Consider the following 24,989-nt stretch of genomic DNA (forward strand, 5'->3'; position numbering starts at 1 on the left):
TACGGATCTCTTTTGTATTTTTTATACTGTTGAATAATTCTAATCAAAACTTTTACTAGTTCAATAAATAAATTAATCTTATCAGAAAATATAAATAAATAAATGAAATGTTCAACATCTTTAACAATCAGAGAAATGCAAATCAGAACTACACTGAGATTTTATCTGACTTCAGTTAGAACAATTATCATGAATACAAGTAATAATAAATGCTGGTGAGGATTGGGGGGATTAACTCTTGTACTCTGTTGGAGTAAATGCAAATTAGTAAAACCACTATGGAAAACAGTATGGAGATTCCTCAAAAGATTAGAAATGGAAACACCATATGATATAGCGGTACCAATCCTCAATATTTATCCAAAATAATTAAAGTCAGCTTACTATAGTGATGCATGCAAACCCATGTTTATAGCAGTTTAAGTCACAATAGTCAAGTTATGGAACAGGGCTAGGTGTCTATAAATAGATAAAAGATGTGTGTACATATATACAATGAAGTTTTACTCAGCCATAAAGAAGGGTGGAATAATGGCACCTGCAGGAAATGGATGGAACCACAAAGCATAATGATAAGCAAAACAAGGCAGATTCAGAAAGTCAGGGTTGTATTATGTCTTTCATATGTGGAAGATAGAGGGAAAAGGGTGGGGGAATAATCTCATGAAAATAAAACAGAAAAGAGTAGAGTAGAGGAAGTTTATCAGGGAGAAGGAGGATGGGAAGGAAAGGAAATTTTATAAAGGGGAATGAAATTGATCAAATCATTTTATGTACATGTACCAATGTATTACAATGAATCCTCCTATTATATATAATTATCGTGTACCAATAAAAGTTTAAAACAGCAGAATTCATGGCAGAAAATGGGTTCACTATTTATTCCACCAAAACCTCCTCTAACAAACTCATCATGCTCATGGTATGTATGTCCACTTCCTCAGATACAATGCCTGATATATCTTGGCAGCGTACATCAGCAGTTTGCTATCTAGAGAAAAATACAGATCTGCAATCTACAATGAGTTTCTATTTTTAGAAATATAAATGCCAAATCTAGATTCAGTAGGCATTTATTAAGGCATTTCAATCATTTATACTTCTTCTTATTGAAAACTTAATATCTGTTGAACACACTCTTCTCATAATCACCATGCCTAATCTATCATAAAGTGCTATAAACTCTACTTCCAATCACTGCTCTTCATACCCAGTCCCATTATGCTGGTGTCAGACAGGTCTATTTCTTTTCTGAATTTTGCAAAGCCTGATATTAGCTTTTATTCTTCATCCTGAAACTTTTCACATAGTAGCCAATCATCTTTTAAACAAAAAGTAAACGGCATCCTTCTTTGCTTTAAACCTGAACAGTCTGAATAAAATCCAAACAACTTACCAAGATCTATAGGGCTCTGGTTTCTGCCTACCTCACTTTATCTCACATTTCTTCTATACATGTTATCCTCAAGCCAGATAGGATCCCTTTCAATTCATTGAACAATGCAGACTGTTTCCTGCTTCTAGGACTTTACTGTTGTTTTCCACTCTGTTCCATGTTTTCAACTTCACAGACTTCTTTCCCTCTTTGGGTCTCAAGTCACATGTCACCTCTGTACAGAGACATTTCACATCCGTCTACTCAAAGGCTTCCTGAGAAATAAGCTATCTCATCACCCTCACATGATCACATTCCAGTTATTTTGTTGTTTTTTGTTTGTTTGCTTATTGTTTTACATCTGTTTTCAAAAGACATTCTTAAGGTCTTTGAGGAAATAAACTGAGTTATTCACTCCTGTTTTCCTCATGCCTATTCAGAGCCTGTCATAGACAGGTATTTAACAAATACTTGCTAGGTGACTGTAGCACCCACTGCTATGGTTACCAAGGTGCTGCAGTCCTCACAGTGTGTGCCCTGACCAGCAGCATCAGCGTTACCTGGAAACACTAGAAACATCACTTCCGGGTCCTATTTCCCTCAGATTTACTAATCCAGGCTTTCTGGCAGGACCCAGCCGTCTGTGTCTTAACAAGCCCTCAAGTTACAATTAACCTTTTTATGTTCCCCATTTTACAGATGAAGAAACTAAGAAAGTTGAGTAATTTGTCCAAGTTAAGAAGCAATAGATCCAGGCACTGACTTGGAAATTCTGGGCCTTAACCACTGAACCTCACCTCCCTAGAGGTCCAAGAACTTAAATATCAACAGAATTGATTTTCTGCCTCAGGGTCAGTAGACTGGGCCAAATATTTAAATCGATAATTATAGAATTGGGTGAAAAAAATGGCTATTCTTTGCACTGTGTACAAAGCTCTAAGGGAGTATAGAAGCTAGAGATTAGAAATCTGCCTAGAGAGCTGAAGGAAGTGTCTAGAACAAGTTACATTCCAGGTATGTCTGAGCTAAACAGAAAAGGAACAGAACGGAGATTCTAGTTGCCTTCAAATGGGGTTTTGAGTGAACTGGGGAGGACAACAGGATAAGTATGAAAGACGACAGAAGTGGTCAGATCCTGAATGGCCATACGCTGTATCAGTCAGCTCAGGGGCCATAATAAAAGGGTGGCTTAAGCAACAAACTTTTTTTTTGCTCCCAATTCTAGAACTGGAACTTCATGTTCAAAGCACAGCCTGACTAATCAGGCTCCTGGTGAGGGCTCTCTTCCTGGTTTTCAGACTACATCCTTTTCACTGTATCTCCACATGGCATTTCTTCTGTTCATGCATATGGAGATATCTCTTCTTCCTAGGCCACTAATCCTATGGGATTAAGAACCAAAAAGTTATATTTAATAGCAGGGAAAACTTCTACATGCCATAATAATGAAAACTGGTAACTCATAACTTTTGACCTTGTTTAACTGTAATTCCCTCCTTCAACTGCTATCTCCAAATACAGTCATGGTGTGGAGAGGGGCTTTGACATCAGAGTTTAAGAGAACACAACACAATTCATAAGCTGCTTCCCACAGAGGTTGCTACATATCAAAGGGAAATAGCGGATCATTAAAAGATTTTAGCAAAAGAGCAATAACAGACAATATTTTCCTTATTAATTCACATGAAGAATACACCACATTATTTCAAGTGGGGATCAATATAGTTCCAAAGAAAAGATAGCAATGCAATCAGGGTCATTCTTAACTTACTGGAGTGTGAAGCACACTCCCTCTGTGGTACCTGTCAAGGCATCCTTGTACCTTCAGTCAGTTGGATTCAGCTTTCATTCCTCGGCAAATTGAATCATTTCCTGCTCTTAATTTGTATCTAAGAGGTATTTGGGAGTTATGCTTAAATTAAGTATAATTTTACAAAACACTGAAAACTGATGATAAAGGGAAAGTTAGTACTCTAAAATATCTGTCATTTGTATGGTAAAACAGATACAGGAGATATAGGAGATTTTACAAATGGGTTGATTATAAGATTAAGAAAAAAATTTTTGCCTTTCAGTCATGGAGTATAGTTTTTAAATGTGTGTGCATGAAGAATTACCTGTCCTTCACAAATAATTTGACAGATATTTGAGCTTGTATATATAGTAAAAGTTATAAGCACTTTCAGTTCTTAATAAACAAATTCAATCTATGTAAGAATCATCTCATTAGCAAATATTATGTGCTCTACAAATCAAAGAAATATCATGCTATCCAGAAATTTGCTTGAAAAGATTCTGGAAAAACTCTATACACCCAAAGAATTTTAATATCAGGTTTTTCTTCATTCAACATAGGCTTTACAGATTACAAATCTCTTTGGTGGTCAGTGATTATGGCTCTGTTCAAATTGAGAAAAGGAATCACATCACTGGAGAGGAGTAAAAACATCTAATTTATGGAGATTCAGTTCATTTGTAAAGAGAAAGCAATGAAAGATATTAATGAGTCTGGTTCTCAGGACTGCATTGCAAATTGGAACACAACTAGGGGACTACATAAAAATTAAAACAAATTTAACCTCTAAATGCTGCAAAATGTTTATCCAGAGCTATGTACTTCCAAGATGAAATTCTTCAGGTTCCTGTTGAGTTTCAATGAAAGCAGCTCCCAAAATGATTAGCATGAACTTCAAATGAAATTGCATATGGACATTCTTGGGAATTTGCTGGGAAAAATTGCTGCTCTCTTGCACTGTTTTTTTCTCATCATTCACACAATATATACAATGAGTTAATATAGACTTGCTAAAAGAGATTGTATATGCAAATTGTTGATTTTCAAATGTATAAACTTTATTAGGTGGATAGAGGACGTATCAGATATTAAACTGATAAGAACAGATACTACACTTGATCTTAGCCAAAAGGCCGAGAAGCGATTACTAATAACCAAATAAAATTTCATTTTGACCTTCTGAATTAAAATGAATCCAACATTAAATTTTTGAGCGGGTGGGGGTACTCATAGACTCCATTTTCAGTGTAACAAATGAGTACAATTCCAAGAATTGGGCATGACCCCCTATGCTTCTATGTCAGTGTCTTTCCATGAGTCCATAACTTGTTTTTTTCCATCACCTTGTTTAAAACTTATTTTTTTGTCTCCCTAAGTTTCTAAGAATAAGAATCACAAAATATTAATAACATGGCTTGAAAGTGAATGACAACTTGCTTTGTGCCAGGCTCTGTGCCAAGCTCATTTAGTCCTTAGACAAGCCTGAGAAGCCGATTCTCATATTTACAGTGTTTAGCTGAATCAAAGATGCAACCAGTTAATTTATGCAGCTGTCTAGTAAACCCAGTTGTGGTCTTCATCAAATCTGCTAGGTCTCATCTGCTTCCCACATCTAGGCTATTTGGCCTCCTTCCAGCTCCAGTGACTCCAGCAGTCTTCTGGTTATAATGATGTGGCCACCTGGGCCTCCCATGTGCAAGTAGTCAGCTTCCACCATGCTTAGCAGGGTGGTGTCTGCACAACTCCAACACTCAGGACCACCCCACCCAAAACATTTTAAGTCTTTTCTTCTCCAATGGCTGCCTACAGGGATCAGATAACACAACTGGGAACATGGGGAAATTAAACCAAGGTATAACCAATGTGAAATAGGCAATGTGAAGGAAGTTTTTCTTGTTCTCTCCCTCTCCCTCTTCTCTCACCAAAATATTCTGTGACACTGTGGTTCCATATAATTTTTCCAGACATATCCCTTTTGGCCTAGAACTGTCTGGTTTTTCTTGTGAAACTATGATCAACCTGGTAATTCATCTCCTGTTTTTTGCTGCAATCCTTTCCTGACCCCCCCCCCCTTTTTTTTATTTTAACTGTGTAGACTGCAATCTCTATCTCACTCCATTCCTTCCCATAAAGCATCAATATGTAACTGTGGCTTTAGTCTGTTTTCTAGAATGCTCCAGTTTATATAGCTGAACATGTCATTGATTTTAAGGTGTGTTCTGAATTCAGAGATGTTAACATGCGCTAATGCTTATATAGTTCATACCAGGTAATGTTCTGAGCACTTGGTATATAATTATTTGAATTTTCACAGTTTGAAGTCAGTAGTTGATGTTCAGAGACTTTATATAACTTGCCCAAGATCCCCGCAAGTAGTCGATGGAGTCAGATAGGAACCTAGCTCTGTCTGATGCTAAAGCACAGTACCTTTGTCTTTATATTACGTTTTCCACACCTGCCTATTTCCTCTACAAAGCTGGGTTTTCTTACTGATAGGAAAGTGCCAAGTCACTATGACTCTTACACGTTTCAAAGATCTGTTAAAATGTATCTGGATTCATGTGTCTCTTCTTAAAGTCCCACCTCTTCAGCAAAGCCTTTTCTCACTATTTCATTACACAGAAATCTTTCCCTTCTGAGCACTGTTAGTAATTATCACCTTATATCATGTATTACTATTTAAAAGAGAGAAAAGAATTTAAATTTATTGAGTTTATTTACTAGATATCAGATACTATGTGGTCATACAGACACATTATTAAATTAATACTACAAAAGTTATATTTGACATACACTAGTATTTCATTAACAGAAAAAAAATACCCTGAATATTGGAGAGGTTAAATAATTGTTAAGGTCAGAGAGTTAATAAACACCAGCAATTTCCATTGGTCAATACATCATTTTATTATTACTGGTTTTTCTCTCAAAATAAAAGAACCAAAATTTTATTTCCCACTATTCACTATAGTCCTCTTACAGCATTTTTTTTTTGTGAAACACACTTAATTAATAGAATGAAGAAAGAAATGAATAAATGAATGTAATACAAGTATGCCATCAAATATTGTCATAAGAAGGAGGAGTTATTTTACTGCAATGATGTTTCTTCTAACCACAAAGATTTCTGAGTTCTATTTTTTATTAATTAGCTAAAATTGTTTCTCTGTGGTCACTTTTTTGGAATAAATAGAAATTCTTGGAAAAATGCTGTACAAGACTGCTTCATTACTTTTCCCTTCTTATGGCCATTTATATTATAATTCATACACCATTCAATCCTTCAGACTTTGGGAAATAATTTCTGCATTTATTATTACACACATATACAATATAAAGTAAGTATAAAAAATTGTTTACTACAAGTAATTTATTACCAGAAACTCAGTGGATATCAAGATGCAGGTGACAAATGAATTACCTGAATATTTAGTCAAATCCAAACTTTAGTTTTGTTTTTTGGGGAAGTTACCAGGGATTGAACTCAGGAGCACTGGACCAATGAACCACATCTCCAGACCTACTTGTATTTTATTTAGAGACAGGGTCTCACTGAGTTGTTTAGCACCTTGCTAGATTGCTGAGACTGGCTTGAACTCACAATCCTCCTGTCTCAGCCTCCCCAACTACTGGGATTACAAGCATATGCCACCTCGTCTGGCTAAAATCCAAATTTTGGATCTCAACTTTTCAAATGCAATCATTAATTTCTTAAGATAGGTTCCATTGGATCAATCACATTCAGATTCTTGTAGCGGTCTTTGCCATATACACAAAATTCTAAATCTACATTTACTGCTCTGATAATTTGGATCTAGAATGTCCCACAAATTTCAGGTGTAGAAGGCTTCATCCCAATGAAGCAATGTTTAGAGACAGGGCTTTTGGGAAGTGATAGGATAATGAGGGTTCTAACCTCACCAGTAGATTAATCCCTTAGTGGTTGTAATGGGCTACTAGGAGGAGGTAGAAACTTTGGCAGGTGGGGGGCATGGCTGGAGAAAATAGGTCACTCAGGATGTGTCCTTGGGGTCTATATCTTATACCTGGACCCTTGCTCATTCTCTCTCCCTCCTTCCTGTGTGCCATGAGCTGAGCAGCTTTCCCTGCCACACCCTTCCACTGTGATGTTCCGCATGACCTTAGGCCCAAAGCAATGGAGTCAGTCAATCTATGAACTGAAATAAATCTTTCCTCCTCTAAGTTGTTCTTCTCAGGCATTTTGGACATAGCAACAAAAAAACTGACTAACACAACTGCCAACTGGCTTTCAAATGTATGTACAATGCTGGTGGGCTTAATTTGAGTCTCCTACCCAAATGTATTTTTTCCTACCCAAGAAAAGGTTATTTCTGCACATTCAGCCAGTAGGGAAAGAGAAATTACTTATTTCCCTGCCCCCACCAAATGGATCTTATTTCTTTACTTTGTTTCTTTTAAACTATTAAGTCAGTCCTCACCCATTAAATGATGTATATAACTGTGGAATGAGATGTCCCAGAAATAAAATCCTACACTCTGAAGACCTTGTTTCCACCAAGTTAGCAACCTTTTTTCCAATATTACAGAAAATTCTCAGGGAGGTAGACTGCATAAATTGAGGAAAAGGGAATAGTAGGAGAAGAATAACATTTTTTTTTAAAAAAAGACACTAGATTTATATCTCAAATAATGTGGTACTTGACTTAGCCTCCAAAGCCAAAAATAGCATGAGCTTATTTTTCTTGCCCATTATAAGTCCAAATCTAATTTATCATCCTCTAGCAAGACTCCAAGTTCTTTTTTTACCATCAGAGCTTTCCAGGTTTTTCTAATCCATTTAATATCTGTGTTTTACATTATTTTGTCCCATATGTATCAAGTTGCATTTGCCAAAGCTGAATCTCATTCTATTAGTTCCTGATTTTGTTACCAACATTTTCAGGTTCCTTCATATGACTTTTCCAGATAGAAACCCTACTATTCTCAAGCAAAAGTCCCTTTTCTTTCTTATACACTGTGGTGCGTTTCATGAACAGTGATCCTGTACAATAGTAAATATAATAGCAATTCAGCCTCCATACACAGACTGAAATAATGTAGGTCCATGAGCACACATCACACATACAGAAGTCAACCCCAGGCTATTTTCTTTTGAAAGCACATTCAGATAATGCACCCTGGTATGAATTCTCTGACAAACCATGAGGGGTTACTAGATATTGCAGTGCTCAGTTATAATCATTGACCTTGCAGACATATTAGACTGGAAAAATAAAATGATCCTAATATAATTTCTTAAATCCTAAAATTAAATATTCTACAAGTCTCAATGTTCTCATAGTGTGCAAATGAGCCTAAATTCATCATTTCTCTCCCACCCAAACCAAATATTAACTATATAACCCCTATATAAATGAAATGATATATTGACTACGATCTATGAGCATAATAGAATGACTAAAGTAATCTAACAGGCTGGCAGTCTGAAAATGCCCAGAATATAGCAATTAATGTGGAACATTGTGATTGTAAAAATGTCTATGTCCAAAATAGACATTTTCTGGTTAGGCTTTGTGATGAATGCAAGAGAAAAAACATAAATTAGGGGGATAATCATGACTGGGATTCAGGAAGCTGGAACAGATGCCCACCCTACTGTCCTTTTGAGAAATTTAACATTTGTCTGGCTGAATTTTCAATAGTAACAACAGAGGCTAGCCAGATTATCATAAAGGAAGATGATGGTGTGGCATTATATAATTTATTGAATTCCACAATAACTCTGTAAAATTAGATAATTAATTTTTCTTATACATCACCAATAAAATGCAAAAATACCTTCAAAATGTGAGTTTATTAGCTTGATGTAAGCCTTTTTTAGCTTTGTTAATAAAATCTTATAAAAGTAAATAATATTAGTCTTTTAACCAGAGTGTTATGCATCATCCATATACAGAAATAAAGGTTGACTTTCAAATGTTTCGATATTATAGGTGATATGTATAACAGAAAGAACCAATGCTCTTTGTGTCTAGTTTATTTCAAATAATGACAATAAAAAAATTATACTACCTTCAAATTGAATAAAATGAGATAAATTAACCTATAAGACTCATTATATATTCTACAACTCTAATATATTTACTAACAATGATAATGCATCATGTTTCTAATTTGAGTCATTGTATTGTCTCTTAGAATAATACTAAAATAAACAAAAAATACTTTTAGAGACATACAAAAAAATCTTCTTATGTTTCTGGATCTTCAAATTAGATTCAAGGAAAGGCTGATGAGATTGCATGTGGTGCACTTTTGTTTCCATATTGTGCAGACAGAAAGGAAAATCTAGAAGTTCCTTATTTTCAATGGAAAACAATACTAGGCCAGGAGGGACCTGGGCAGAAAGGACTCTTGGGAAGCTTCACCCTTTCTTTCCAGAATAAAGAGAAGCACACAGTATTCTGGAAAACTCCCGCCTGGAACCCCTCTTTGACATCTCACCTCTGAGTGGAGAACAATGCAGAGGACCAGAGCTGTGCAGGCTGCTCACCTAAATTGTGACAGTGTTGAATCAGAACAAACTCCTGAACAAGAAGAACCAAGACAAGATCTTTCTTCCCCTTTTTTTAAAATTAATTAATTTACTTATTTATTTTTTATTCTAATTTATCATATATGACAGAATACATTACAATTCATATTACATATATAGAACACAATTTTTCATGTCTCTGGTTGTACAAAAAGCATAGTTACACCATTTGTGTCTTTATACATGTACTTAGGGTAATGATGTTCATCTCATTCCACCGTCATTTCTATCCCCCATGCCTCCTCCCTTCCCATCCCACCCCTTTGCCCTATCTAGAGTTCATCTAATCCTTCCATGCTCCCCTCACCCCATTAGGAATCGGCATCCTTGTATCAGAGAAAACATTCAGCATTTGATTTTTGGAGATTAGCTATCTTCACTTAGCATTATTTTTTCCAACTCCATTCATTTATCTGAAAATGCCATGATTTTGTTCTCTTTTAATGCTGAATAATATTCTATTGTGTATACACCTCATTTTTTTTTATCCATTCATCTACTGACGGGCATCTAGGTTGGTTCCACAGTTTAGCTATTGTGAATTGTGCTGCTATAAACATTAATGTGGCTGTGTCCCTGTAGTATGCTTTTTAAAAGTCCTTTGAGTATAGACAAAAGAGAGGGATAGCTGGGTCAAATGGTGGTTCCATTCCCAGTTTTCCAAAGAATCTCCATACTGCTTTCCATATTGGCTGCACCAATTTGCAGTCTCACCAGCAATGTATGAGTGTGTCTTTTTCCCCACATCCTCTCCAACACTTATTGTTATTTGTATTCTTAACAGCTGCCATTCTTACTAGAGTGAGATGAAATCTTAGAGTAGTTTTGATTTGCATTTCTCATTCAAAATCTCAATGACATTTCCCTTAGAAATAGAAAAAGTAGTCATGAAATTCATCTGGAAAAATAAGAGATCCAGAATAGCTAAAGCAATCCTTAACAAGAATAGTGAAGCACTATACCAGACCTTAAACTATACTAGGGAGCAATAGTAACATGGTATTGGACTGGTAGACTAATGGTACAGAATAGAGGACCCAGAGACTAACCTACGTAATTACAGTTATCTTTATACTAGACAAAGTCGTCAAAAACATACATTGGATCAAGGACTTAGGAATTAGACCAGAGACACTGCATCTAATAGAAGAAAAAATAGGCCCAAATCTGTATTATTCCCAGACTTCCTTAATAAGACTCCAATAGCTCAAGAATTAAAATCAAGAATCAATAGATGGGATGGATTCAAACTAAAAAGCTTCTTCTCAGCAAAAGAAACAATCAGTGAGGTGAATACAGAGCCTACAGAATGGGAGCAAATTTTTCCCCACACTCATCAGATAGAGCACTAATCTCCAGGATATATAAAGAACTCAAAAATATAAACACCAAAAAAAACAAACAACCCGATCAATAAATTGGCCAAGAAACTGAACAGACACTTCTCAGAAGATGATATACAATTAATCAACAAATACATGAAAAAATGTTCAACATCTCCAGTTGTGGGAAGCTGCCCTGCCCATGAGCTGAGCATCCTCTCTCAGCCTTGAGTAAGGGGGCTGGGGTGTTTGGTCTGGCATCATATACCATGTGCTGTGCAAAGCAAGTGGTCTCCACCTTCACTCAGCAAAGAAGTTTGCTCTAGCCCTGGACTTGGGAGTTACTCAATAAGATTGGATAATCCCCCTTGAAACCTTATCCTCTGCCTTGTTTGGTGAAGAGCATCCTATGGAATCTCCTTTGTGTGTCCCCTGTATAAAAATAAAGAGATTTTGGGTGTATCCTTAAGGTCGCAGAGCCATCCTACCCTCAACCTGAAAACTCCTTCTGTGTTGCGTGATTTCTCCCTGTTTTCTTAGTTTAATATTGCAGCCAGCTCTTTTGAACCCAGCTCATCTCTTCAGCACATGTCGCTGGCAAGATCTAGCAATTAGAGAAATGCAAAATCAAAACCAGTCTAAGGTTTTTTTCTTCTTTTGATGGACCTTCTGTCTCAGGATGGGTTTGGCCAGACTGAAGGGACTTCAGGGGATGGAGACTGATCCAAATGGACACTGAGCCATTTGTACCTATACCATCAAAGCTCCATGGCCCTTTTTCTTTAGGAATATGATCATCTAGAGGATTCCTTGTTGGTTCTCTGCCAGTCATGCCATTTATAACATCAAGAAAAAAAGGGTATTTTGCAGAACCGTTACATTTCTTGTTAAGAAATATTTGAACATTTTCTTTTGATTTATTCTCAAGGTTTCTCATTTGATAGAGTTCTCATTTTGAGATATTATAAATGTTTTTAATTCTACCACAGCCAAATCTCTTCTAGATTCATGTAAAACGTTTCCCTTAAATACATTCAATATATTTGAGTTCTCAGGATCCATACTGCATCCTCTAAGAAAAACAACCAAATAACTCTCATTAGCAAGCTTTCACCTGAGATTTGGTCTGACTTTATTCTTAAGAACTAACTCCATAGGCAGTTTAGGATTTCCTGAATTTTCTTTATCTTTAATAAATGTACCTATCCTCTCCTTCTATTTTGAGATGTTCGTGAAAATAGCTACACACTTATCTGGAGCCTGGAATTTTCCTCCAAAGCCTTGCTTAGTGTTCTCTGAAGATTTTTTCCATCCTTCTGATGGGCTTTGAAGGATACTTGGGTTGTACATACTTCATGTTGGATTTGCTTTGTTGTATCCTCTCAGGACTAAGACTTTCATGTACCATTCATCCACAAACTTGTAATAATTTAGATTTCTTATCTTCCCATGCTTTTCTATAAGAATTTATGTTAAAACAAAGTAAAGAGGTTTATATTCCAAACTCTTTATTCATGGTTTTACACTTTCTAGATCTCATAGTTCATTTTTTTCTCAGTCTAACTTCTAGTACAGTTGATGTATGGTCTACAAATTTGCTTTCTTTTTTTGTAATTTTTTTATTTGTTTTAATTAGTTACACATGACAGTACAATGACCTTCACATATCATACATTTGAATCGGATGGGATATAATTTCTCGTTTTTCTTAGTGTACAGGTTGCAGAATCACATTGGTCATGCAGTCACGTATATACACACAGCAATAGTAATGTAGTAATGTCTATTTCATTCCAGTATCCTTCCTTTCCCCTATCTCCTCCCCTCCCCTACCCTCCCATCACTTCTGTCTACCCAATCTAAGGTGACGCTATTCTTTTTGTTTTTCTCACATATTCATACATGTATTTTGTATAACGATGAGGGTCTCCTTCCATCTTCCATGTAATTCCCCTTCTCCCTCCCTTTCCCTCCCACCTCTCTTCCTATCTAGAGATAATCTTCTTCCCATGCTCTTCCTCCCTACCCCATTTTGAGTCACACCCCTTATATCAGAGAAGACATTTGGCATTTGTGTTTTTTTAGTCTTGGCTAACTTCACTTAGCATAATCTGCTCTAATGCTATCCATTTCCCTGCAAATGCCATGATCTTGTTATTTTTTGGTGCTGACTAATATTCCATTGTGTATAAATACCACATTTTTTTTTTATCCATTCATCCATTGAAGGGCATCTAGATTGGCTCCACTTTCAATGTAGGTAAAACTCTCAAATTTTTGATGTTTCTCCTCCAAAAAGACAGAAACTGTAGTGGACAGTCTTTTGTCTATTCTTGTTAAATAATAAAATGTTTTAAGTATGAAATCCCCTATTATGACTGTAAACATCACAATCTTCTACATCATTTTTTCAGTATCTGGGCCTGAGCCTCCCTTGGCAGGGCTATTACTGTTGGGCACAGCACTTCCAAGATCACTTTCAAACAGAGCTTCATGGCCATTAGCTGACCTACGATGTCTCCCAAGGCCACTGATGAATCATTTCAGGTTTCTAGGTTCTTGCACCTACAGTAGACATCAGAGCACTGTTGCAGGTTTTCTTCCTAGAACTTCCTACTCCCTGGCAACAAGGAATGACCCCAGGAAAAGTGAGGGATGGTGCAAGAACAACCGTGCCTCCCAACTGTCCCTCCATACTTCTTGTCCCACAAAATAATTAATCTTATCACATGAACCTACTGTATGGACTAAGCTCTGTAGGACAGAGGGGAGGGCCTATGTCTCTGGCCAGCATAGACCCTTCTTCACTGTCCCAGTTCTAAGATATGTTTTACCATATCTATAGCTATTTTGGGTCACTGGTTGGGAAACTCCATAGTGGAAGATTTGCAGATCCCCACCATTGCCACTGGTCTTCTTTATATTTAATAAGCTTTTTCCTCCATGACCTCGGAAACCTACTCCAGTTCACATGGATCAGAGAAGACTCCACCTTTTAGTTCTCTACTGGACTATATCTGGATCATCTTGAATCTGCATGGGAAAGTGTACAAAAGAAGTTATGAGGGATCCCTCAAAATGTGTTTAATCACACTTCACCTTTAAAAAACTGAAGATGAAATAATCAGAATTTTTTAAGACTTACCATTTTATAGAAAAAGAGTCTAAGTTTCAGGAAGGGTGAGTGACTTGCCTAAGACCACCTGGGAAATAATAAGAAGAGATTCTGTACTCACATCTGACCCCCAGGCCTCTTTCCATTTAATAACCACATTTTCTACTCTAATCACCTGTTAATTGTGTGATGATGGGAAAGAACAGGGAATGATCACCATGAAAGCTTCTTGAAGTACTAATTCTAGAACTTATCAAGAAGACCACATCTTTACATAGTCAATCCAAGTATCAGGCTACAAGTCTAGGCCAGAAAGTTGGGAGCTTCAGCATACTGAAAACTGCAACTAATCAAAATTAAAAAACACTGCTGTGGAGTCCCAGCTTTATTATAATAATATCACTTTAGTATCCTGAGCCCTTTGGTTTACTCATCCATAAAATGGGAATATTGTGAAAAACACTAAGAATGCTATTGGTCTTAAAGAGAGTTTAACTTCCTTCCATTATCCATTTTTATCCAAATGGAATCTACACAACATGAAATTTTATGTACTACTAATAAATTTTAACAGATGTCCACATCATTGGTCACAGATTTATTTACCCAGGGACATTTTAAAAAATATTGATACTTATGTCACAACACCAGAGGTTCAGATTTGATTTATTTTGAATTGCAGGACTTTCAATACGCTGCTAATATTAAGACTGCAGTATGTTAAAAACTAGTATTAATGAACTTGTAGGCACTAATCATTGCCACATTGCAAAGCATCAATCCTTACAACCCTACACAAAAATACTATTATTTTACTCATGAATAAATTGGGACAAAGAGAATTTTTCCAAGGTGATTCATCTAGAAAATGGGTACATAGATTTTTTGATTTTGGTCTGTCGTTGGAGCCCAAGCTAGTGACCACCATGTAATGCCATGTAGACAAAGGGTCCAAAAGGACATGTTATGACATTATATAGTGACTTCTTTCTTCTCTCAGAGTCACCCTCACTGCTTCTCTGATTTTTATCATGATACCACACTGCAGTGTCAAAAGGCATCCTACTTTTCTCCTTAATGGAGCTAAGCCCCCCAGATAGACAACAGATAAAAATCCCAGGCCAGGTTAGGAGTTAAAGTTAATGAAATTCTCAACTATTTCATTAATTAACAGAGACACAAACAGAGTGGATTTCCTCCTAGTCTTCAGCACATTTCTCAGACTCTACTTGTTCCTCATTCAACCATAATGCCAAATTGGTCAATGGAAAATTACCACTTGGAATCACTCAATGTCAATCCATGTACTTGGCAGGAGGGAGAGCAGCAGTAAGGGAATTGGTGGTAAATGAGATTGAAAGACAGATGGAAACCTTGTCATAGAGACTCAGACTGAGGGAGTTGCTGATTAATGCCCAGACTTGGCAAGAAGCTGAAGGTAGAAGACACATTGCCTCACCCAGTGCAATAGGTTCCCATTATTTCTGTCACCTCCTATTAAGTATGTGAGTTTCTCATGGGCTTACTCTACTTCCTGTTCATTATATAACACTGAGGCACCCAAGGAAAAATTTAAGTACTCAAACACATTCAGGAAAAAGTCTCTTTGAGCTTCCTCTTAAGAGGTTCTCTCGGAATTTCTTACTGTGACTTTAGACCATGTAGGCTACATCAAAAGCTCAAAAATATAAGGTTGGGAATTGAGCCCTGGGTTACCCAGGCTTCCTTTCCTTTAACATTTGTCACATTTTCATTAACAGGAGGCGAAGGAGGACTCTGATCCATCTCCATCTTGAATCTATTGAAAGACTGGCATGCTTTCAGGACTTTCAGTGGAGACATCAGCATACTGTAGTGGACTCATCCTTACTGTTTTCATCAGGACAGTATTGCCTTGTGATCCTGAGCAAGTCACTTAAACTTTCCAAGCTTCAGCTTCCTTATATAAATTAAGAGTAAAGTAATTTCCTTACAGGGCTGTTGGGAGGAGCAAATGGACTAGTATATGAGAAGATCTGTGCCATCATAAAGATTAGCTGGCTGTCTCCTGTTGTTAGAGAGAGTCATTACCTGTAGTTAAATTAAATAATCCCTGCTGCTAGTCACCCTGGAGCAGGCAACACAGAGATGCCTAGTTGAGAAGCAGCCTGGATACAAATTAATGCTCTCTATTTAAAGCATCTACTCTAGAGACTTTCAATTTGGGGTTTCCTTTGAAAGCACTGTTTTCCATGCATTTGGCATGGCTCTCAGGATTCAAATGCAGACCAGCTCTTCACTGATCCCCAGACTCAGTCACTGCAGGGAATGACTTTTAGTTGTTCCCTAGAACCCTTTCAAAAGTAAACCTTGCAAATTCCCCATTTTTTTAATTAAGTTGTATCATATCATTGGAAACATACCATCAAAAATTGATAAAAATTCATGTAGTCATTTTTTATAATGTACGGCAATTGAGAAAAATAAAGTTAAACGCAATTTTGTATACATCCAGTTAATTTTAATAAACCTTAGTGAATTTTGCTGCATTGGGGTACTGTGATATGTGCCAGAAATGTAACAAGACATATTTTAACCTTCAGGGACTCTCAGTATAGTAGAGTGCAGTTACAAAAAGAAAATTTCATGCACTGTGATATATTCTAGGTCAGGGTTTGTCCAGGATACTGCAAGAACACTTTGGAGAGTGTAATGTGGCAGGATGAACAAGGAGCAAGCCTGGATTAATAAATTTTGACTGAACTATTTTTAAATCATAAAGTAAATCTAAGCACATAAGAGAAATAGTTGGGTGCATATAGGTTCTGAAAAAAAAAATCCCCTAACAAAATTTTAGGCATTTCTTTATTATTGTTTATTTTGTGCATTCAATAATAATGCCAAGGACCCACTAGGTACAGGCTCTGCCCTAAAAATCAAAGATATAGAAAAATGCAATATATTCCTTGCCTTCACAGGCTTACTGTCAAGGAACAGAGTCAACCATGTAGTAGAATGATGGCAAATCAAAGAAATAGGTGAAATAATAGAGAAATGTGCAAAGCACATAAATGTCCAATACAATGTTAAAATTAAGACTGCTTTGGTTGGTCAGGAAAGGCATCACTGAGAAAGAGATGACTGAATTCAAATGAGGACCAAAATATGAGGTGGAGGGTGGAGTACAGAATAGGAAACAGTGGGTAGGGAACAGTACAATTGAAAGGCACAGAAACAAAATTACACAATATTTTCTTGGAAATGAATACAACTACCTCCAACAGCCTCCAAGAAGGGGACTTTCTTTCTCTCACTTCATATTTGTGTAGCACTTTTCTCTTCTCTGAAATTTTAGGTAAATACCACATCAGTTTTCTTCCACAAAACCCAAAACTATTCTGGGTACTAAAACATGTGAGATTAGGTCTGTGCTTTGGCCTGGTTAGTCATGTGTCATATGCCTCTTTCCCCTTCTGAGCTTATGAATGGTTAATGACCCCTGAGACATCACCAATCCTCCAACTTCTAAATGTTTAAAACAAATGTCATGTTTTAATAGATTGGAAAATGAAGCATAAAGAAAATTGAATATGCAGATAGTCAGAGGCAGAAAAACTAGAACCTAAGTCTCCTGACTCTTAAGACATTAGTCTTTTCATCATACAGAAGTTATCAAACTGGAGTACAAATTGCTATGGATATTTTTGTTCACCCTGCTAGATCCACCTGGGCCCTGCTCCACTCTGCTCTCTCCAGGGAGGCTTATTTCTATGTGTTGCACCAAAGAGATTCCCCTCATGCCAGGTCTTTGATTGATTTCAATTGGTCTTTAGGATAAGATTAAAGGATAATTGAGGAAGGGAGAGCTCAGTATATTTTCCCATCAACCTTGATCCTCACCTGTGGGAACATTCCTCTAGTGAAGGCCACAGCACTTGTCAGGTGGTCCTCTCCTAGGACTTGAAAAGAGCTCCATCTGCAGGGCTGGTAGTGACTCCTTTTCACTGACATTTCAGACCCAGCGAGGCTAATGGTTCCTCAAAACCACTAGCCCAAGGGTTTCTAGTCTGGTTTCCAGTAGCTGCCCAGGTACTGCCATGAAATTGGGTGGCTTAAAACAGGAAATTCTTCTCATATTTTCAGAGTCCCACAGTCTGTAAAGATGCTAGAGGACTGCATTTCAAGCTTTGAAGGTACATCATTGCAGCCTTTGCCCTTCTCTGTCCTCACACTGTCATCTTCTCTATTGTCTATCATCCACCTTTACCTCTTTTTTGCAAGTTTTACACTTGTGGGGCACAAAGAGCCCACCCCCCTTTATCTGAGATTATCTCAGATAATCTCTTGATTTCAAAAATCTTTAATTATGTCTGTTACCACATAAGGCGACATTCACTCTTCCTCCTTATAAGGCAATATTCAAAGACTCGGGAATCAGGACATGGAAGTATCATTGGAGGAGGCTGGTATTCAACCCATTTTAGTCTCTGTTGATTTTCCTTTACTCTGCTTGCTCCCATTTGAAATAAAGATTTCATTAGACTTTGCTAAATTCGTCTAATAGACTATGTTATCGTTTTGACACAATCTAATATGAAAGTCCTTTGGTAATTCTTTCAGCACACATGGGAGTATGGGTATAGGAAGCCACAGGATTAAAATAATATGTCTACTTAGTGCACCAATTTTATTTAATAGTAGCTAACTAAAATATTTTCTATTTTAAAAATGTGTAGAAATAATGAATAAACATTATTTGAAGGAAATTTAGTACCCACCGGAGATTATTTTTAGTTTGATTCTTTTATCCAACCAATAAAATAAGTTGGTTCTTCTGTCCTATAAATTGGAAGTATTTTAGAAACAGTAATTGTCATAGGATAGCTCACTTAAAATTTTGAATTTATTTTCTGTTTTTAGTGGTAAACTTCTATGTATGGAAAAATAGGTTTTGTGTAGCTCTGACCCTGTTCCCTTGGGAATGAGAAAATTCATTTTACCTCTTTTTCTAGTTTACTAGTTGTGTGGTGGTAAGATGATCAGGTAGTGGAAGAAGGATTTATTGATCAGGTTAATGAGATTTGCAGTGATGGACTATGGGAAAAACCTCATTAAAGGAATCTGGGATAAGTCAGTTTCATATTATATAGCCAGAGTTCCTGTCTCCATTGATGGTTCTGGATGACACATGGAAGGCAAAAGTGAAGGACATGTAAATTAGAGGACAAGTAATAAACAAACAGCATATCTTTGCAAAACCCAACAACATTTAGGGATTTTTTAGAACATGAGTTGGACCATATTCTCTGATGGAAATTTTCCAGTGCTTTTCCATAGGACTCCTAATAAATGCTGAAAACCTCTAAAGTGTCTTTCAAAGTCTCCCATCAGTGTTTCTTAATGGAGGTGGTAATGCAACGAAGGAAGCCTTATGTAAAATTCCATGGGGTTTTTGCTGTCACCATGATTGCCACCCTTCTGCATCTAGTGAGAATGGCAAGACATCCTACCCCCATACTGAAGAATCTTTCTGCTCCCTACATGGCTTTTTGGTATGCTCTTTGGACACTATATATCACTTCATTCATAATTTACCAAGAACATAAAAGGAATGATCATGTCATCCATGTTATCATGACTTATTGAACAAAGTCATGGCCTCAGTGACATCACTCATGATATTGGAGTCATCCCTATATGACATCTGTATACGTTTACATTTTGGTCATGTCTATGCTGATTCTAACTAAAGGTGAAGCATTTCATCAGTTCATTACGTTGTCTAGTATAATCAGACCCTAGAGTTTATATATGTTTTAATAACTTCTTACATGTGCTATTATTTAGAAACTGGATAAGGTCTTTTTTAATAGAGCATTATAATTATTCATAGTATTTGAGTTCATTTTGACAAAGTAGTGCATTCAAGGAATTTGAATTTAATTTAATCCCTATGCCCCTCTTTTCTTCCCCTCCTCCCTGCCCCATTCCCCTTCTCTCTTCTTGATCTTCCTCTCACTCCTTTATTTATTTATTTTTATTGGTATTTTCCATATATACATGAAGGTGAAATTATTTTCAACACATTTATATATATATATATATATATATATATATATATATATATATATATATATATCATGACTTTGTTAAATTTATTTCATATTTCATCCCCTTTCCCTTCTTTCCTCCTTCCTTCTCATTCTCATTCTTTTACTCTACTGATCTACCTTCTACCTTTATGATAGTCTATCCCTCCCTCACCACCTTCCTTCCCTTATTTTGCTCCAGCTTCCACATGAGAGAAAAACATAGGGCTCTTGATTTTCTGAAACTGGCTTATTTCACTTAGCATTATTTCTCCATTTCCATTCATTTACCACCAAATGCCATTATTTCTTTCTTCTCTATGGCTGAGTAAAACTCCATTGTGTGTATTTACCACATTTTCTTTATCTCTTCATCTATTTACAGGCATCTGAATTGATTTCACAATTTAGTTATTGTGAACTGTGCTATTTTATAAACGTTGAAATGAATATATTGCTATAATATTCTGATTTTAGGTCTTTTGGATAAATCTGAAAAATGGGATAGCTATGTCACATAGGGGATTCCATCCCTAGTTTTTTGAGGTATATCAACACTGCTTTCTATGTACTAATTTTTCATTCCCACAGTCAATATATAGCTTTTTTTTAGAAAAATAAGGTTTGTAAGCTAATCCTATTCTTACTATATATTTCATTTCAGGAAGTGCAGAAGTTATTGAAAAACATTCACTGTTATGAGCCATTGGGTCTCATGGGGTCACTTTACACAGTCTACTAAACTGATGTCATTTCTGATGTCCCCAAGGTCCTACAACCTCCAACTCCAGTAGCCTGCTAGCCTGGGAGTTAGTTGTAGTTCAGCTTCAGGGACTCAGCACTGGCTTTTACTTCTGTCTGGAACACTGTCACCTCAGCTACTCTCATGGTTTCTATCTGAACTGCTTCAGGTCTCTGCACAAATGTTATGTGAGCAGTAAGGACTTCCCTGACAACCCCTTATAAAAGAGCAACCCCCTACTCTAGGTGATCAATCTTTCTTACCCCATCTTTCTTCTCCATAGCATTTATCATGATGATGATGGCCTTTCTGGTTTACTTGTATAGGCATTCAATTATCATCTAATTTTATTGATGCAGTGTGAGCTGTCAGGGGTCAAGGCCTTGCTTTCCATCGGTGCTTGGACCATTGCCTAGTGCATAGCAGCATCCAATACATGCTTGTTGACTAAATCAATAACTCTTCATTTTAATTTAAAATATTAATTTAAAACTTAAATTTAAAAAAATAAAATCCTCCCCATTTTTTTTGCTAACGTGTATTTTATAAAATCTTGTTCCTATTTCATGAAGGCAATACATTATCTTGATGCTTTAAAATTATTAATGGTAGTTTTTTCTTAATGCATCCTTCTCGCATTTTCTGTTTAGTCCAAATACCCCACATATTTACTTATTTAGCTAGTTACTTACTGGCTTCTTTAATCTCTTGGTTGCATGTCAGAGGCTTCCCCAAATGTCAATGACGGTTGCCAATCTGCATTTCTCTAAGTAAGACACTGAAGTACAAACTGAAATCTCTGGGTCTAGGGAGTGAAGAGAGGTCTATCAACTGGTACATGTTGATGTAAGGTCATCTGACAGCCACTGCCTTTCTCAATGAGGATATGAAAATATTATTACCTCCAGGTCTGTCCTTTGTGGTGCAGTGGTTCTAGTTTTTTTCAAGGGATGGCTTCTGTCAACTCTTCTTGGAGAATATTCAGCCTGGCTGATAAGCTCTGAACTAGGCACTGTTCAATGAGAAGACTGGCAAATGGTTCATCTATTTTTGGTCCCAGGCTACAGGATACCATTTCTCTGTGCCTGCCAGTCTCTCTCAAATCTCTGTTTCCATTCCTTCAGAGTCATTAGTTTATTCTGAGTAGGAAGTAAACATCTTGGGACTTAACTGTTCTTTAAAAAGACTTTTGAAGAAATTCCTGTCATGTACACAGGGCATGCACATGCAAACACAGAATTTTTACCTTCTCAGTGACTGGTGCATCCAGTTCCATGAATGTACAGGTATATGGGATAAATTGTAGGATTTCCCATCAATATAACAATCTTCTGACACTTTAATTTTTCTCTGTGCCACAGATTAACTTATCATTCTTCTGCTCCTTATGGAATATCACAGAAGATGTGTTTGTTCTGTCTTTTATCCCTCTTGTGCTTTGTGTACAGAGAAGAAAAGTGAGAACACCTTAATTCTACCATTGTGAAATCAGTTATCTCTGAAAACGGTACTAAAAGGAGTTTGTTGTTATTGTTGTTTTAATTTTTATCTAGTCCTATCTCCATTTTCTTCTGCTTTTTAATTCACTTGGTGTAATAGTTTGAAGGGGCAAATGTGCATCAAACTGTGGTTAGGCACTAGGGTGACAAAAGTAAGCCAGACAGAAATGTCCTCTGCTGTCCTGTACATTACAGTACAGGGAAGATTCAGACACCAATTTCCTGTTCCATACATGAGGATGTTATGAAGGAAAAAGTTCAAACCATTGTGCAATCACCCAGACAAGGCATTTAGAACTAGGTAAAGAATTTAAAAAAAAAAAAAAAAAGCAGGTGAAGCTAGCTCAAGAAAACAGGCTTGGAGGCCAGGAATGGGGGTGGGTCTGCAGGGGGCACATAGGCCATCCAAAGTAGTAGCTCAGGCAGGTGTAGCAGGTGGCACATTCCAGTGACTAAGAGCATAAGCTTGGTGAAAGAGCATGTGAAGCGAAAGGGAAGGCAATTCTGAAAAAGAAAGGGAGAAAGGCACAGGCCAGAAAGACTCTGAGCTGTATTAAAAATTTAAACTTCTGTTCAAGAGCAATGGAATGTCCTCTTTCCAACCAAAGATCAGGTGTTTGTTCATAAGTATTATCTTGTGGGATGTATTTAACTTTGGATCTTTATCAATAGGGATTGCTTTTTGATGTAGACCATTTTACAAAGAAAGAATATGTTAATGTTCCTTTCCAAATAACAAGTTTCCCAAACAGTGTAATAGGCATTCCTCTCTTCATCAATTTATGATGCCTCCCTTAGCATATATAAAGGTATTCTATAAATTCAAGTTGTCTGTGTCTCATCTATTTGCTTTATACGTCTATTCTTGCATATATATATATATGAATTTTCATTCTGTCACCAGAAGAACTTAAGTCTAGGTATAAAGCAAAAATATGTCACAGTCTGTTTAATTACAGAAGATATAGAGACACACATGTCAAAGAATCATCACCTTCCAGATAACAGCAAATGCAAACACTGTGCCAAGTGCCAAGTGCTCTGCATGCCCTGCCACTGCAGCCAGTCTTCTATAGCCTGGTGGTCCTTTCATATGATCCCTGTCAATGTCACCCACAGAAATATGTGCTTTAATTGCAGTTGAAAGAAACAGGCTTAGATAATTTAATTTACCTACTTAGGCCACAAATAGATAGCACCTGATGTATTTTCTTTTCTCATATTTATCTGACATGACAAATATTAATTATCTATTGTAGTCTCAGAACAATCTGTACAAGATTCCACCACTGTCTTCACAATGCTTGCTTGCAATCATTCCCCTGTCCACCTCCCATGGCATTTCTTATTCACATCTATGCACCAAGTGTAGCACAGTGATTCACACACAGTTAGTTATAGTAAGTAAGCAATTGATTGAATATACTGTTTGCCTTTGCTTAAATTGCACTAGAAGTCTGACAAGATGGGTATAGCAGTCATGGGAAGGTATAACGAGCAGCAAAAACAAACAAAATATATTCTACACAATCTTACCATATATAAAACTTATTGGTTTAACACCAGCAATTTTAACTCCAAACTCATCTCCACATATTTGTAGAAGTTAAAGAATGAATCTTAGGTTCAGAAAGAGAGGGCACTGGAGAAGCTTCTTTGGATCAGTACAAGAAGTTTAATAGCCAAACTCCAGGTGCAAAAGGATAGTTGTGTTATGACAGCTCACCTCTGGCCAATACTAGAAAAATCCTGTGATTGGCAGTTGCAGACTTGGAAATCTATAATATTTAAAGCTTTGTAGTGATACACCCTTCATTAAGTATTTGGTGCCCCAACCAGCTGAATCCCACCATGAGCAAAAATATATTATTTTCAGTTTAGCTGTGTCAGTTATATTAGTATCAGTGACTCAACAAATTTTTATTGCTTAGCACATATAGCTATTTTATCCTCTCCTTGAGGATCACCACTCTCCTAATGAAGGCAATTATCAGTTTCAATATCAGGAGTGTTCCATCAACTCAATATTTGAGAAGAAACACAAAACTGAAATTATACTTATTTATTTCTAGGAATATTTTCCTCTTCGGTTCAAACACAAAGAATATTCTCATAAGCCTTCTCCTGAAAGACAACCTCTCAAGCTGCAAATTTTTTTTAAAAAATGGATTTATTCACATCTTACATTATACATTTAAAATGTATGGAGTATTCACTATATGCCAGTTAATGTGTGATATATAGGGAGGGATACATAGATAATTAAGACAAGGTTCCTGCATGTGGGGACCTATAATCCACAGGAAAACAAAAACACAAATATACTTAAATTTTAATGTGATAAAAAATTTTAAAGGGGATGAATCATGTTCTGTGAGAGAACAGAAGAAAAAAATGATTTGTGTGGGCCTGGCTAGGGAGACGAAGGACAAAGATCCCCTATGAGATGTGTAAGAAGAATGTCAAAGGATTTGGCTAACAGACACAAGGAGAAGC

At 36.6% G+C, this 24,989-nt stretch overlaps 1 pseudogene; it reads right to left on the reverse strand.

Moving 5' to 3' along the window:
• Positions 1-4,201: 4,201 nt before the first annotated feature.
• LOC114105087 (U2 spliceosomal RNA) lies at positions 4,202-4,315 on the reverse strand (annotated as a pseudogene).
• Between the last annotated feature and the right edge of the window lie 20,674 nt (positions 4,316-24,989).

Source organism: Marmota flaviventris, chromosome 9, assembly GCF_047511675.1.
Source record: "Marmota flaviventris isolate mMarFla1 chromosome 9, mMarFla1.hap1, whole genome shotgun sequence".
Lineage (NCBI taxonomy): Eukaryota > Metazoa > Chordata > Mammalia > Rodentia > Sciuridae > Marmota > Marmota flaviventris.